The sequence below is a fragment of the Micropterus salmoides genome, unplaced genomic scaffold, assembly GCF_014851395.1.
Source record: "Micropterus salmoides isolate LMB-PRFRI ecotype aquatic unplaced genomic scaffold, ASM1485139v1 Ms_hic_scaffold_10, whole genome shotgun sequence".
In the NCBI taxonomy this organism is placed as follows: Eukaryota; Metazoa; Chordata; class Actinopteri; order Centrarchiformes; family Centrarchidae; genus Micropterus; species Micropterus salmoides.
The window spans coordinates 5,545,186-5,561,830 of record NW_024040041.1 but is presented as its reverse complement, the minus strand read 5'-3'; positions in this window follow the sequence as shown (position 1 = coordinate 5,561,830).

Sequence of the window (16,645 nt, the reverse complement as noted above, 5' to 3'; positions counted from 1 at the left end):
TTGGAAACTAAGGGTAGAGCGAGGTTTAGGAGAATGGAAGATGATGATGAACAGAGTGATGTAGAAGAGATCATGGGTGGATATGATCCTGTGATCAGACGGAGGCTGGCCAGAGCGGAAAGAAGGGGTGATGAAAGTTGGAAGAAGGATACAGGAGATCAGATCTCCGATGAAAGTGAAGATGGAGACAGCGATGAAGAGTGGGAGATTAAAGGTGCTTCATGTTCAAGAGGATTTTATCCTCCAATGACTACTGAAGAAATAGAAAAAGACATGGATCGATGCATATCATGCTTGGAGAAGTCGACTTATCCAGAAGAAATAAGAGAATTGGAAGAACATCTCGAGAAGCTGACAATACAGAGGGAGAAATTGAGGAAAAAAGGGTCTCAAAAATTGGAGAAGAAGTATGCATTACGCCCAAGGAAAGGGAGCACAAGTAAGAAGATGCTGCCAGTGATAATCCGAGGACAGAATCTGGAGTATAAGCCTTTGCAGAATACCGATATGTCAGATATACTTGAGAAGTTGCCTATTCTTCAAGATGGAGCACATCCTTGGATCTCGAAGTTGGAAGAAATTACGGTAGGAACACAAACTGCCATAGGAGATATTAAGAGACTTTTTGCTAATCTCCTGGGGATTCCAGGTATGGAAGAGATTTTTCAGAGAGCGGGACTTAATCGATATGTGGGGACTGCTGTAAATGATCCTGAGTTGTTCGCTGCAAGTAGGAATCGACTGTGGAGAGCACTGAAAGACACGTTTCCCACAAATGTGCATCCTGACAATATCTTGATTGATCATTGGGAAAAGAAGAGAATCCGAGAGCCTATGTGTCGAGAGCTCATCAGGTGTGGAGAAATATCACAGGAAATGATCCAGAGGCGAGTCAAATGGAGCGGTCAATTTTGCGAGCTAAACTACAGATGGGGCTGCCCCCACCAGTAAGGAGCAAACTGGCAGAGGTGGTTGGACTTGGAAGCATGGCAATAGGAGTCTATACAGATCATATAGCCCATCAAGTGGATCTATATAGGAAAAGGAACATGATCAGAAAGAACAGGACCAAGTGACTCTCAGGAAACTCAATCAAATACAACTGGTGGAAAATAAGAAGAAGGAGAAGAAACAGGCTTTGGTTATGGAGGAGCAGTGTTTACCAAAGCAACAATCACCACCACAGCTTCAGTCAAGCCAGGAACAACCGCAATTGCCCCAACCACCACTAGTGGTCCCAGTTGTTTCATATCCACAGCCAGTTTATGGACAGATGCAGAACTGGAGAGGAAGAGGACGAGGAAGCTCAAGAAGAGGAGGATTTAATCCATACTTTCAGCAATCTCCAGAAGTGTGTTACAATTGTGGACAGGTTGGTCACTTTGCCCGTGAGTGCAATAGCTCAGGAGGAAATTTCAGAGGAGGAAATTTAGAGGAGGAAATTTCAGAGGAGGATTCAGGGGCCAGTCAAGGTCGCTTGGAGGACTGGTGAACCCTCACAGGGGCCCAGAGCCAGGATTCTAGAGGTGCCCAGAAAATCCGAAAGGGGGGTGTCAGCTGGTAGCATCAGGGCCAGAAAGAGATCCAACAATTGAGGTGAAAGTAAATAACCGACCATTGGAAGTAATGGCGGATAGCGGAGCGGCTTTCACCTGTGTTCGGCCTGAAGATGCTACACATCTTCCTATGTCCAATCAACTGATTCGGACAATCGGGTTTGAGGGAGTGAAGCAGCTGATTCCTCTCACGGAACCAATTGAGCTCTGCTATAAAAATCAGAAAACTACAATACCCATATTGGTATCAGAACATACACCTATTGCTCTATTGGGAAGAGATGCTTTGTGTAGATTGAACTGCACAATAAAATGTACACCAGATGGCTGTCTGATAGAAGTGCCAAAAGAAATGGTCCACCAACTATTGATGACAACAGAGATGGAGTCCTCTGCAGTATTCTGGATTGGAAATCTCAGTGCAGATTTCTTGGAGCCGGCTAAGATATGGGAGAAATTCATTGTGGCAAACATGCCAGATGCGAAACTTCCAGAATATCCATTCCATTGTACGCTCAAGTATTTCAAGAATGCTGCCCAATCAAACCCAGAGGAATGGTTGGCTCATCAACCAAAGGAAATTCAACTAAGCTCAAGTTGCATAATTTTGGGACCACAAGGAGCGCTATGAAGGTAAACACTGATGATTATCTGGAGAAAGAATTCAAAATTGAGAAGAGTGTGCCACATGTGACTTTGTTGGTTTCTGAAGACTATGAGCAGAAACACATAGGGGAAATGATGACAGAAGCGGAGGAAGCTGTTTTTGTACCGATGAAAGAGAATTTGGCAATTTGGAGGAGTACAGATCAGCGATTTGTTAAAATCATGATTTCAGCTAAAGGACAGGACAGCCACAAGCTGTACGGATGACACATGAATCTATTTGTAGTGCCAAGATGGACTCGGATTCTATGAAAGAGGAGATGTTGCGACAAGTTCCAGAATGTTTGTGGTCTCAACACAGTACCGATATTGGACTTGTGAAATCAGCCCAACCAGTGAAAGTGGAACTTCGACCAGGAGCTAGACCTCCTTGGAAGTATCAGTATCCATTGAAGGATGAAGCAATTCAAGGAATCGAACCACAAATTGAGGGACTTTGAAAGCAGGTGTTTTGAAGAAGACAACAAATCCTCAGAGTAACACGCCTTTGTTGCCTGTGAAGAAACCTGATGAGACTTATCGTATGGTTCATGATTTGAGAGCAGTAAATGAAGTGGTAACTGATTTTCCAGCAGAAGTTCCGGATCCACATACTTTGTTAGCCCAAATCCCTCCTGATGCAACACATTTCACGGTGTTAGATTTGTGTGGTGCATTTTTTAGTGTTCCTCTTAGTGTAGAGAGTCAGGGTTTATTTGGATTCACATATAAAGGACAGTTTTATGAGTATGAGAGATTGCCACAGGGATTTAAACACAGTCCTCATATATTTAACAAAGTATTGAAAGACGATTTGGTAGGGATAGATCAGATATTGCAGAGTACTGTGATTCAATATGTCGACGATATTATGATCTGTTCACAAGATGAAGAAACATGTCACAAAGACTCAATTAAATTGCTACAAATATTGGCAGAAAGGGGCATAAGGCCTCACAAAAGAAGTTGCAATATTGCCAGGAGAAGGTTGTATATTTGGGTCAGACAATAACGCATGGACACAGAAGCATTTCTGATTGTCAATTGGAGGCTATTCGCAAGGCTCCAAAGCCTAGAACTGTCAGAGAGATGTTGACGTTTCTTGGTATTGCTGGTTATTCTTCAGCATGGGTTGAGGATTATTCTAGTTTGACGGGACCTTTGAGAGCTATGGTTAAGGATACTGGGAACGCTCAACTTCACAGCAATCTGTCCTGGACACAGGAAGGCCTTGTGGCATTTGAAACAATCAAACAGAGGTTACAGGAGGCGCCAGCGCTCACACTACCAGATTACTCTAAGAATTTCTTGTTGTATGTGTCTAGTTCCACTGGAGGTAAATATGCATGTGCAGTCCTTTGTCAGCCGACAGGTACAGGGTCGAATCCTCAACCTATTTCCTATTATTCGACTGCATATTCAGAAGTGGAATTAGGGCTACCACTGTGCTACAGAGCAATGGTTGGAGTTTATTTAATGTATGACAAAGCATCATCGTTACGATGGGTTACCCAGTGACAATTCTTACCCATCATAGTCTCAGGAATCTCCTGAACTATGGAAAATACACATTGACTATGCCAAGGCTTAGAGACTATCATAGGCTCTTAGAGCAGGAGGATGTCACCCTGGTAAGGTGTGATACGGTAAATCCAGCTGAGAATTTGCCAACGTCAGAGGATGGTGAGCCACATGATTGTGTTCAAGAGGCAGAGAAATACTCAAGGCTTAGATCAGACTTGCAAGCCCTTCCACTACGTGAGGCAGACCTGGAGTATTGGACTGATGGGTCTTGTTATCGTGTGGGAGAGAAATTGTGTGCTGGCTATGCAGTAGTAAAAGCTCAAGGAACGGGATTTGTTGTTGAAAAAGCTGAAGTAATACCACAGCCTGCGTCTGCACAGCTTGCAGAACTTGTGGGGCTAACAGAAGCGTGTTTGTTAGCTGACGGGCAGCGAGTGACAATATATACTGATTCGGCATATGCACATAATGTATGTCATTTGTTTGGAGCAGTGTGGAAAGGTCGGGGGTTTAAGAGAACGGATGGTTCTCCGATACAACATCACGCACAAATAATAAAACTGTTGCATGCTATGATGAGCCTAAAGAGATAGCGATAGCTAAGTGTGCAGCTCATAAAACAGATGCGTCAAGAGTGACACAAGGGAACAAAGCTGCTGATGAAGCTGCAAAAGCTGTCACAGGAGCTGACAAATTGGGCAAGGTTTTTCTGGTCACTCATGGGGTGGACTTGGAAGACAGAATTACGCTTAAGGAAGTGATTTTGATGCAGGAAGCTGCTTCTATGATTGATAAACAGTTGTGGCTGGACCGAGGTGCTGTTAAGGATTCTACGGGTCTTTGGAGAAATCACGAGGGACTGATAGTAGCACCTCTGGACCTGTTAGGTTTGATGATTCAGGAAGCACATGGGTTAGCTCATGTTGCCAGGGGGGAGGTTAGGAGAAAAATCACAAAGGAGTATGGTTTTTGGGCACCATATTTGCTTGAACAGATTGATTATGTCATAGGCAGGTGTACAATCTGTCTGAAAAATAATGTCCGCAGGGGTATGTCTGTTCCTCCTGGTTACATTCCCACCCCAAGGGGTCCTATGCGTGAGTTAGTTGTTGACTTTGTCGATATGATAAAACCAGTTGAAGGGAAAAGATACATGCTAGTGGTTGTGGATAGATTTTCACGATGGCCGGAGGCCTGTCCAACCAAGCGGAAAGACGCTCAATCGGTTGCCAAGTTTTTGTGTAGAGAAGTCATAAGCAGGTGGGGACTTCCAGATCGAATATCATCAGATAATGGGAAAGAGTTTGTGGATAAAACAGTGAAATTGATTTTGCAAAAATTGGGAATCAAGCAACGTCTTGGAGCAGTTTATCACCCACAAAGTCAAGGGGTGTGTGAAAAAATGAATGGGGTTTTGAAAAACCGTATTGTCAAGATTTGCCAACATACGGGTCTAAACTGGATAGCGGCGCTCCCTTTGGCGTTAATGGTGTGTCGCTCAAGTGAGCTGCGTGATTTACGTATAACGCCCCATGAATTGGTCACAGGAAGACGGATGCCTACGCCTTGTTTACGAACAAGTGGCAAGGGTCCAAGTTTGGCTCTTTTGGAAGATGAAATGAGAGCGTATGTCACGTACATGGCCAATTTCCATAAAAAGTTGTCCACATATGTTTCTGACAGGCAAAGGAAAGAAGAGGTGCAGGAGAAGCTCGATGAGCAAAAAAGGAGCACAGTGCAACCTGGGGACAAGGTGTTCGTGAAGGTCTTTAGGAGGAAGTGGTATAACGAACGCCGTGAGGGACCATTTGAAGTGGTTCGTAGTACTGGAACAGCTGTCCAGGTTAGAGGGTCTCCAACGTGGCATCATTTATCACATTGTGTTAAAGCGCCTAGTGAAGAGGTGCCGCGGGTGGATAGCCAAGATGGTGAAGGCTCAAGAGAGCTGGATGACAATAGGGAAGAACAGGCAGAAGGAGAGATGCATGACAATATCCAGAACCAAAACCCAGAAGGGGATATTGTCCATTCAGTGGACAATGTTGGTAATCATGTGCACACTTTTGATGATGCCAGATATGACTCTGCAATTGATGGAGAGGAAAGGAGATTTGGGGATTGGTTTTCAATATGTCCCAGAATCAGCAGGGCCCATTTCAGTGGAAGGGGAAGTCGCAGAGGTCACCAAGGGCTGCACCTCTGTTACAGGAGAAGCCAGTGTTCCACTTAGACACAACAGCCCCAGACCAGTTCGGAAAAGAGTCAGACCAAAACGATATGAAAACTAGAATTGAAGCACCTCTAGGAAAGTCAACAACAGTTTCTAAATGTATAAATGTAACACATTTGACTACAGTAGCGCCTCAGATGATTTCATCAACGCCAACTTCATTGTCTACGGTGGTTAAGGTTAAGTTTGGAGGTTCGGCATATCTTCCCTGTAAATGTGAGAAATGGAATACGGGTGGTAATGTACCTCCCAAGTGGTTAAATAGTCGCGGTAAAGATGTGTTGTTATCAGGACTGGAGGGTGTACCCCCTAGTCAAAGAAAGTTTTCTCTGCTTAATGATATGAGGCGGTGGAAAATTGTTGGTGACTGTTCACTTGTTTTGCGTAATGCTACCCGGGAAGACTTAGGGGAATATAGTTGTACGTATTTAAAGCCAGATTTTAAATTTGTTCCGTTTCAAAATTATTGGATACAAGGTTATGTGACCCGTAAGGTGACGCTTATGATGAAAGATTTAGAGCCTGGTGAAGTGACAACAGTCACCAAAGGAGTTCAGGAGCAGTATCCTACAGTAGTCACTCCAAGAGTGAATAATACACAGAGAACAGTTGTCATTGGGCCCTTGGAAACAACTGAAAGAGTTAATACATCAACTAATGTGATTGTTTTAGCAGAAGTTGTGGAAGAAATGAATGTTACAGAGGCGATAACAACCATTGTAAATATGACACAGACACCGACTACAATCTTTCGGGAAGTAAAGGAGTTGGCAGACGTAACTCAGAAGCCTGCGTTACAGATGAAGATTGGGGAGCAAAGAATGCAAGAAAATGATGAGGAGTCATCTGAAACCGTCCAGAATATTATCCCACATGTACCAAATGAGTTCTTTACTTTTGATAAAATACCAGAAGATATGACTGATCAATATCGCTCGTTACAGAAGAGGGAAGCTACATGGAAGGCATATGGGTTTGATTCTTCTGTTTTGAAAATTACAGATGGCTGGGCAGGTAGGAATTTATGGTTCCAGCAGTTAACTCATTCTGTAAGATCAGTTAAGAAATTAGATGGTCCATGTCTGTTGAAAGTTCCCGCACCAGGCACGTGGGATTCAATTTTAGAGACAGTGGCCCAACCTCTATCCGTTATGTGCCAATCTTTATCATGGCTGTCGTATCAGCAACAATCAGATCAGTCAACAGATATAGTGATGTCGTGGTCGTCGCAGTTGTTTAGACCTAGACTTAATTGTTCTTGGATAAATGAATTACCCTATGTGAATTTGTTAGATCAGAAGGAAAATAAGTTAACGGCAATTCCTGAAGCAATGGAGGTAAGACCTGTGAGGGCTAGTAGCTGTTTTTGCTCAAATAAGACGTATGATGGGCCAGGGATGTTTATGGGAATATCAGAGTGTGATGAGTATATGATGTCTTTGGATAAGCATGACCGTAAGGTTAGAGGAAACATACGAAGTAACTTTTGCTGTGCCATCTAGTAAGAAGGGAAGGACTTTGATGGTAAGAGATCAGCTTTTGCCTGGCAATGTGACGATAGGGAATTTTCAAGATATTTGGTGGGTTTGTGGTGATAAGGCATATATTCTTACCTTATGGATGGATAGGATGTTGTTACATGGCGACGCTAAAACTTCCGTATGAGGTGTTTACAATCCATAAAGGGGAGACACCTGCTATAGCTCATTCTGATCCGGGGGTCGGAAATAGGGTGAAAAGGAGCATGGCACAATTTCATAATCTTGAAGCCTACCATTGGAGGATAAGTCTAGGTGAGAAGTGGGGACTTGGACTTTTTCCATGGTATGGTGTAACTTTTTTGGCAGATCACATTGATAATATTACTTATACTTTGCAGGGATTTGCAAATGAAACTATACGAGGGTTTAATCTTCTGTCAAATACTCAAAGAAGTCACAGACTGACATTGTTGAAACATGACATGGCTCTTGACTATATTTTAGCCAAACAAGGAGGTTTGTGTGTGGCTATGAACTTGACGGGAGACGGTTGTTATACTTTGATCCCAGATAGTTCTGATAATATCACTAGTGTTATAGATGCATTAAAGAGTATAAGGGATGCGTTTGGTCAATCTGAGGGAGCTGGATGGTCAGCAAATACTTGGCTACAAAATCAGTTAGGACCAGTGGGAGCAGTGGTGGTTCAGATTTTGGTAGCAGCCTTTGTAGCGCTGTGTTTGATGTTTTGCTTTTGTACGGTGCTATTGACTTTTGCGAAAGCTATGATATTGAGATGGGTTGGAGTGGTGATGCCTGGGGAGAACACTCAGATGCCTTTGTTAACTATGGCTGATTCAGATGGAGATGATGAAGGGGAACCAGATGAAGTAATGATGGAAAGATATCCATTTTAATGTTACTTTGTATTTTCATACATTGAGGTTTTAATTTTCATGTGTTATTTTGCAACAAGATACTGGTTGGTGTTTTCTTTTCTTCCAGAGTATACGGGGATGTACAGGGGGATTCAAATACTCAAACAAGGACAGTATGAATGGACTCTGGACAAGGACGGTGTGGAAACGTCTGGATTGCATCGACACTGCGGAGCTGCAGTGGAATACCTTCCTATGTCTACTTTGATATAGATATGAATACATATGCAAATGAATAACTTAATTAACAATTATATTCTTTGTGTGTTAACTGTGTAAAGACTTGTACTTTCACTTAGGGAGTTAATATTTGGGGACCTCAGGTTTTTTCTTTTTCTTGATGCTTAGGGATATAGGGTCTAGGTAGGGAAAGGTCTGTTGGAGGGTCCGATGGGTTGACCAGCCTGAATTCGGACATGGTTTTGATTTGTTTAATTTCCTGAGGTTTTCACATGTATTGGCTAAACCGTATTTCTGCATTGACTGATAAAGATGTCGTTCATTAATTGGACTGGAGTACCATGCGTGGCCGCCTAAGGCAGAGGGGCCGTGAGAAAATTTTCCTGTCTCGATTGTCTTGGAGGGAATTTGGAATGAAGGCTGCCGGACAGGTTTTTCGTTCTCACACTCCATAAAGTTGGTATGTTGTTAAAAATAATATGCTAGAAGTGTGTGTTGGAGAAATTTATCTCTTTTGTTTTTCGAGACTCAATTAAGTCTCGTAGGGGGGAATATGTGGTGTATAACATATGTGCATCTGGCCATTACGTGTATCCGGCCATTACAGTTTAACATAATGCTCTGCAGCTGGTGAGAGGGACAGTGAACCCTTATGGGGAAGTAATGATTGATGGGTGCAGTGTTAGGGGAAGTAGAAATTAGGTATAAAGAGATTGTGTATAAAGAGATTAGTGTGATGAAGGGACTGTACCCTTCTGTGGTGTAATAGATGGTTACACTTATTTTACAGCACTGTGCCCTTATATGGTTTTTAGCAGAGACCTAAACATGTCCTATATAAGCTGTGTTCGATGTACAGAGAGACAGAGTGGTCATCGGGCTGGGTCACTCTCCAAGCTGCTGCAGAGCTTGTAATTGATGCTGAATCTTTGATGTAATAAACTTTGATAATCAAGAACAGTGTCAAGCGGATTTCTTCTCAACATCATCGCAGCATTATCGTTCGGACACCACACAATTGACAATGCCACGCAGACGCAGACACGCCTCTCGCCTTGTTCGCAGACGCAGGAGACCTCGCAGGTCCTCTGCTGTCCGCAGACGTAGGAGAGCTGTCCGACGCAGGCACTAGGCAACCGCATTAAACATGTAGCCCAAGCATAAAAACAACGCTCAGCTTAATTATTTTGAACATTACAATAGCTAATTAAGTTGTGTTGCTTTTTCTCTTTTTAAAACATTACATGAAAAAAGAAATAAACCTGAAGCCGCATAAACACTGATGAAGAATCTGGAGCGTTCATGGGAGGCTTTCATTACATCAGCATCATCATGAAGTTCCTTTGATGATGTAATCGATTGTCACTGGAGTTGTCACATCATCAGTGACATCATGGATTCCAATGATGTGACATCATCTGTGACATCATCAAACCCTGTTATATCATTAAACACTGAGCCAGCATTTATCACAGAAATTGTGACATCATTAATGACATCATTGTCAGTGACATCATGGAATACAGTGATGTCACGAATGGTTGACTCAGCATTTGTCACAAAGAAATTGTGACATCATCAGTGACATCACAGATGTTGCCACGGTGAGTTTATAAATAGAAGCCGTTTCATCCAGCAAGCTGTTTTTTGACAACGCCACGCAGACGCATGCACGCCTCTCGCCCTGTTCGCAGACCCAGGAGACCTCGCAGATTCTCTGCTGTCAGCAGACGTAGGAGAGCTGTCCGACACAGGCACTAGGCAACCGCATTAAACATGTAGCCCAAGCATCAATACAATGCTCGGCTTAATTATTTTAAACATTACAACAGCTAATTAAGTTGTGTTGCTTTTTCTCTTTTTAAAACATTACATGAAAACAGTGCAATTTCCAGAGAAATTTCGGTGTGAATGCTGGCTGTTGAAGGCTGATGCTAAACTGGATTGCTAAACTTCATGCAAGCTCTCATTTCAGCCTCTTAAACAAGCAGTAGATGCTCCTGTCTCTTTAAGCTCTCCCCCTCCTCTCCAAAAGCCCACTGTGTTCTGATTGGCCAAGATCCTGAAGCAGGATGATTATGCCTCTCAGCGGTAGAGACAAACTAAGCATAGGAGTTGCCAGTTGTTATTGAGGCTGCAGGTAAATGACCATATATGGAAAACTAGCTCAGTATGACATCATTAAGTGCCAAGAGTGGAGCTTTGGCCACGTTTAACATGAACATCTGACACTGTAACATTATAGATAAGACAGAAAATATAAGAAGCCTAATAAGCCTCCTTTAACGTGTGTGTGTCTGTGCGCCTGCTGGGACACACAGTTATACATACATGTGTTTCCCTTTCAGTAAAGTTTAAAGCTCGAGGAGTTTATAATGGCAGCCTATGGAGGAGTGGCTGGCGCTCTTGTCAAAAATACCTACATTTCTAGTATGAAATGATGTTTGAAGAGTTAAAATTGTGGTCAGGGCAGCGAGTTAAAGAGAAATTTTTAAGATGAAATTCAAGATGCCTGCCCTCTAGCGATGATGTCACCCACTCTAACTCACGCAATACACACCCATTAATCACTGACGTAATTGCTGACGTAATCTGCACTCTGCGCATGCGTTGGCGTCTGTAGCCGCCTGTCGGAAGCTCCGTCTTAAACCGAACTTTTATCCAGTTTTAATCCATTCTTTTTCGTTACCTTTTTTATATCCTTCTTATTTAACTTAAGTTTTTAACTTAAGTTTTACGTGGGTTAAGGATTTTAGTCATCCGACATGGATTTTAAGCTAGATGACCGTAAAAACGCGATCAACGCTACTGATCGCAACAAAGCTCCGGTGACTATGATAGCCGAAATAACTCTGCCCCATGAGGACTGCACACTCCTTAAGAAAGCGAACAAGAAGATTGCTGACCTTATGGAAGACATCCGACGACTTTCAGAGGAACTCAAAGCGAAAGATTCCCTGCTGACTGGCTTTATGGATGCAGCTTCAGTACAAGCCAAACAGATTGTTTCTCTTAGCGCAACCGCTAACATCCAGGACACCGTGTTTTGGGACCCCTCTAGCCTTCCCAGGCTTTCATCCTGCTCGATTCCGAAGCATCAGTCAACCTGGGCTGAAGTGGTGGTCCGTGGCTGCAAGAGAGGCTCGGATGGGCTGCCTCTCCTCCGCACATCGGCCTCTCCAACCGCTATGCAGCCCTGTCTAACGACACTCCGGTGCTCACACACACACTCCATCCTCAGTCCGCACACAGTGTAGAAGCAGATTCTGCTCAGTCCTGCTCTGGAACCCCACAACCGGCATCTCCTCGTCCTCTTTTAACCACACTAATTCTCCATAACCAGAAACATCCGTTTCTTTAACGCTACCACTCACTGCTTCCCCGGTGCCACCACGGCTGACATTTTATAAAAACTCCAGGACCTGATGCCGTCGCTCCCGTCCTCCATCACAAGAGTGATAGTCCATGTCGGAACAAATGACACAGCTCTTCAGCAGTCTGAGCTGACAAAATCAGTTTTTAACCGTCTTCTTAACTTTTTAAAGCAGTGTGGAAAGTCTGTTTTTGTCTCTGGTCCCATTCCCACAGTTGGTCGCGGTGCTGGCCGCTTCAGTAGACTCCTTGGCCTCCACGACTGGCTCCAGTCCACCTGCAGGGCTCATCGGTGTGTTATGTGGATAACTTTAATATTTTCTGGCAAAGAATGTCTCTTTTTAAGACAGACGGACTTCACCCAAACAAACGGGGCTCAGAAATGTTAGCTGCTCACATACAGCATGTGGTGCGGTCCACACATGACTTACGTGAATGACTAATCATTCATGCAGCACACCTGGACGCACCACCGCTCACTGAACAGATCTCTGGCTCACTGCCACAAACAACTGTCTCCACCTGCTGGCATGTAAAGCCGTCTGCTCCCAGCGCTGTTCCAAACACTTCTATTGCTGTCATCATCACGCATAGACCAGTAAACCGAAATGTGCACATCCCACACAGAAATATTAGTAATCTCTTAAGGATTAGGACAACTGCACCAACTCCAGCACCCAGAACAAACTCATTTAAAATGGCTCTCTTCAATGTGAGATCACTTTCAAGTAAGACTTTTATCTTAAATGATTTTATCTTGTCTGCAAATCTAGATTTTATGTTTTTAACTGAATCCTGGTTGCAAATGAATGACTATAGCCAGCTAGCTGAACTGTGTCCGCCTCAATATGATTGTTTTAGTCAACCGAGGGTCAGTGGTCGTGGTGGTGGGTTAGTGAGCGTGTATAAGAAAAATTTAAAATGTCATCAAGTACGCTGTGATGAATTTAACTCCTTTGAAGTTCTCACTCTTAAAGTTGGAGGGCTGCAACCTGTCATATTTGTTATAATTTATCGCCCCCCAAAACCGCCTGGAGGATTTTTATCAGAACTTCCTGAATTTTTATCTACTCTGGTTTTAAATTTTGACAGAATTGTTCTTTGTGGCGATTTTAATATTCATGTTGATGACCCCAACAATGTTAATGCAACTAACTTTTTAAATATGGCCACTTCTTTTAACTTCAAACAACATGTCAAAGGGCAAACACATAACCGTGGTCATACACTGGACTTGGTTTTTACCCTGGGTGTCAGCATTTCCTCTGTGGAATTAGTGGACATGACCATATCTGACCACAGATGTATTGTTTTTAGCTGCGATTCGCCTGTTACTCATGCCGCCTCACCAAGCTCCGTGTGTTCTCGCATCTTTAATGAACAAAGTGTTTCAAAGTTTTGCGCATTCTATCAGAGCCAAAGCCAACACCTGTCTGATTCCAACACCAACAATCTGGTCGATCACTTCGACTGCTTGTCGTCACTAAATATTACTGCTCCTCTAAAGGTTAGGCCTACGTCTAAAGCTAGTAAGCAACCCTGGATAAATGACAGCATTCGCAGCCTAAAAAGGGAATGCAGGAAAGCAGAGCGCAGATGGAAAAAATCCAGTCTCCAAGTCCATTACCTCAGTCTGAAGGATTTATTAATTAACTACAATAACATGGTTAAGGATGCGAGAACACACTATTTTTCTTAACTCATTACACATAAACACAATCCCAGGTTTCTGTTTAAGACTGTGGATCAGCTGGTAAACCCAAGCCCTCCTTGTGCCTCAGCTGGAAGTAATGATGACTGTGAATTGTTTTTATCTTATTTTACCAATAAGGTGGTGTCAATCAGAGCCTCTATTACCCCCGCGGCCTCTTACTCAGAGGTCCCTCACCAGCAACAAGAGAGTTTTAACCAGTTTTATCCCATCGACTTGTCTGAGCTTTTAAAAACAGTACCACAAATGAGAGTGTCCTCCAGCCCACTTGATGTAATACCTACAAAATTTTTACTGAAAGTAATGGATTCTGTTGGGCCCCATTTGATCTCTGTTTTCAACAGCTCCCTATCTACTGGTTGTGTCCCTGATTATTTTAAAACGGCTTGCGTGAACCCACTTTTAAAGAAACCTGGTTTAGATCCCTCCCTCCCACATAATTTTAGACCAATTTCAAAACTGCCTTTTATTGCAAAGATTCTAGAAAGAATTGTGTCCAAACAGCAGCTCACTGTACTGGAAAATAACAAATTATTTGAAAAGTTTCAGTCTGGTTTTAGGAAGTACCACAGCACTGAGACTGCCCTGCTTAAAGTCACCAATGACCTTTTAATGTCTGCTGATGAAGGCATGTGCTCAGTCCTTGTACTCCTGGACCTTAGCGCTGCTTTTGACACCATTGATCACAACATCATGTTAGACAGACTGAGGCACTGGGTGGGGATCTCTGGTACTGCCCTAGAATGGTTTTCATCCTACCGGTCAAATAGGAAGTTTTGTGTGTCTGTAAACAACTATGTCTCCTCATTCTGTCCAGTTAAATATGGTGTGCCTCAGGGGTCGGTCTTAGGACCCATTTTGTTTTCCTTGTATCCGCTTCCCCTTGGACATATTATCCATAAACATGGCATTTCTTTTCATATTTATGCTGATGACACAAATATCTTGCCCGTCAGATCCACAGACCCTGGAATGCTGAGTTCATTGAACAACTGCCTTTGTGAAGTTAAAAAATGGATGTCAAATAATTTCCTCCAGCTGAACTCAGACAAAACAGAAATCCTGGTCAGATGGCAAAACAAATACTGCCATCTGGGTTCCCTAGTAAATCACATTAAGCATGTGGCAAAGAACCTTGGTGTTTGGTTTGATAGTAATTTAAATTTCGAGCAGCACACCACAAAGCTTGTTCAATCATGTTTTTATCAACTTAGAAATATAGCTAAAATTCGATCTATGTTAACTTTTAAGGACACCGAGACCATTTTACACGCCTTCATCTCAACACGCCTGGATTATTGCAAGAGCCTTTTCACCTGCTTAACCCAAAAATCTATTGATCGACTCCAGACTGTCCAGAACTCAGCTCCAGGCTTTTAACCAGAACAAAGAAATATGACCACATTACCCCTATTTTAGCTTCATTACACTGGCTCCCAGTATGTTTTAGAATTGACTTTAAAATTCTATTGATCACTTTTAAAGCTCTTCATGGCCTCTCGCCTTGTTATATTTCTGACCTTTTAGTCCCATACGCACCAGCACGTACCTTGAGATCCTCGGGCAGAGGTCTGTTGTCTGTTCCAGAGTCTCAACTGAAAACTAAAGGGGACAGAGCGTTTGTTGTCAGGGCCCCGAGGCTCTGGAACAGCCTGCCCGAGGAAATCAGGTCGGCTGAGTCAGTGAACTCTTTTAAGTCCCTTCTTAAAACATACTTTTGTAGGAGAACCTTTCCCGATCTTATTTGACTTTATTTTATCCCTTTTATTTGATTGTACTTTACTAATTTTATATAATCTGTATTTTAGTCTTTTCAATGTTTTCATGCTCTTATCTTGTTTTTTGTATTATTCTTTACACTTGTTAAAGCACTTTGTAACTTGTTTTTTAAAAGTGCTCTACAAATAAGGATTATTATTATTATTAAAAACTCTGAAAAGAGTTCGAAAAAGCATAAAACTTCCACAGCGACAGTGAACAAACCATAAAAATATATCAAAACGCTGAATACATCATTAATAGCGTAACTTCTTGTGACCAATTTACAGTTTAAATCAAGTCTGTAGCTGAAAGAATGCTGAACTGGTGAGCTTTCAAAGTGGAGTAGGTATGAGGAGGATTTTGACAGTCTCTCCATTCACTTAGAACGGGAAAATGTTCCTGGAAAACCTTGAATATTTTGGAAAGTATTCAAGGGATCAATGACAAAAGTCATAGCACCCCATTTCCCATTGAGTCGAACAACTTGGAGTTTGATTACATGAAAAAAGAAATAAACCTGAAGCCGCATAAACACTGATGAAGAATCTAGAGCGTTCATGGGAGGCTTTCATTACATCGGCCTCATCATGAAGTTCCTTTGATGATGTAATCGATTGTCATCAATCGACATCATCAGTGACATCATAGACGTTGCCACGGTGAGTTTATAAATAGAAGCCGTTACATCCAGCAAGCTGTTTTTTGACAATGCCGCAGACGCAGACACGCCTCTCGCCTTGTTCGCAGACGCAGGAGACCTCGCAGGTCCTCTGCTGTCCGCAGACGTAGGAGAGCTGTCCGACGCAGGCACTAGGCAACCGCATTAAACATGTAGCCCAAGCATAAAAACAACGCTCAGCTTAATTATTTGAACATTACAATAGCTAATTAAGTTGTGTTGCTTTTTCTCTTTTTAAAACATTACATGAAAAAAGAAATAAACCTGAAGCCGCATAAACACTGATGAAGAATCTGGAGCGTTCATGGGAGGCTTTCATTACATCAGCCTCATCATGAAGTTCCTTTGATGATGTAATCGATTGTCTCACTGGAGTTGTCACATCATCAGTGACATCATGGATTCCAATGATGTCATGAATGATTGAACCATCATTTCCATTGCAGAAATTGTGACATCATCTGTGACATCATCAAACCCTGTTATATCATTAAACACTGAGCCAGCATTTATCACAGAAATTGTGACATCATTAATGACATCATTGTCAGTGACATCATGGAATACA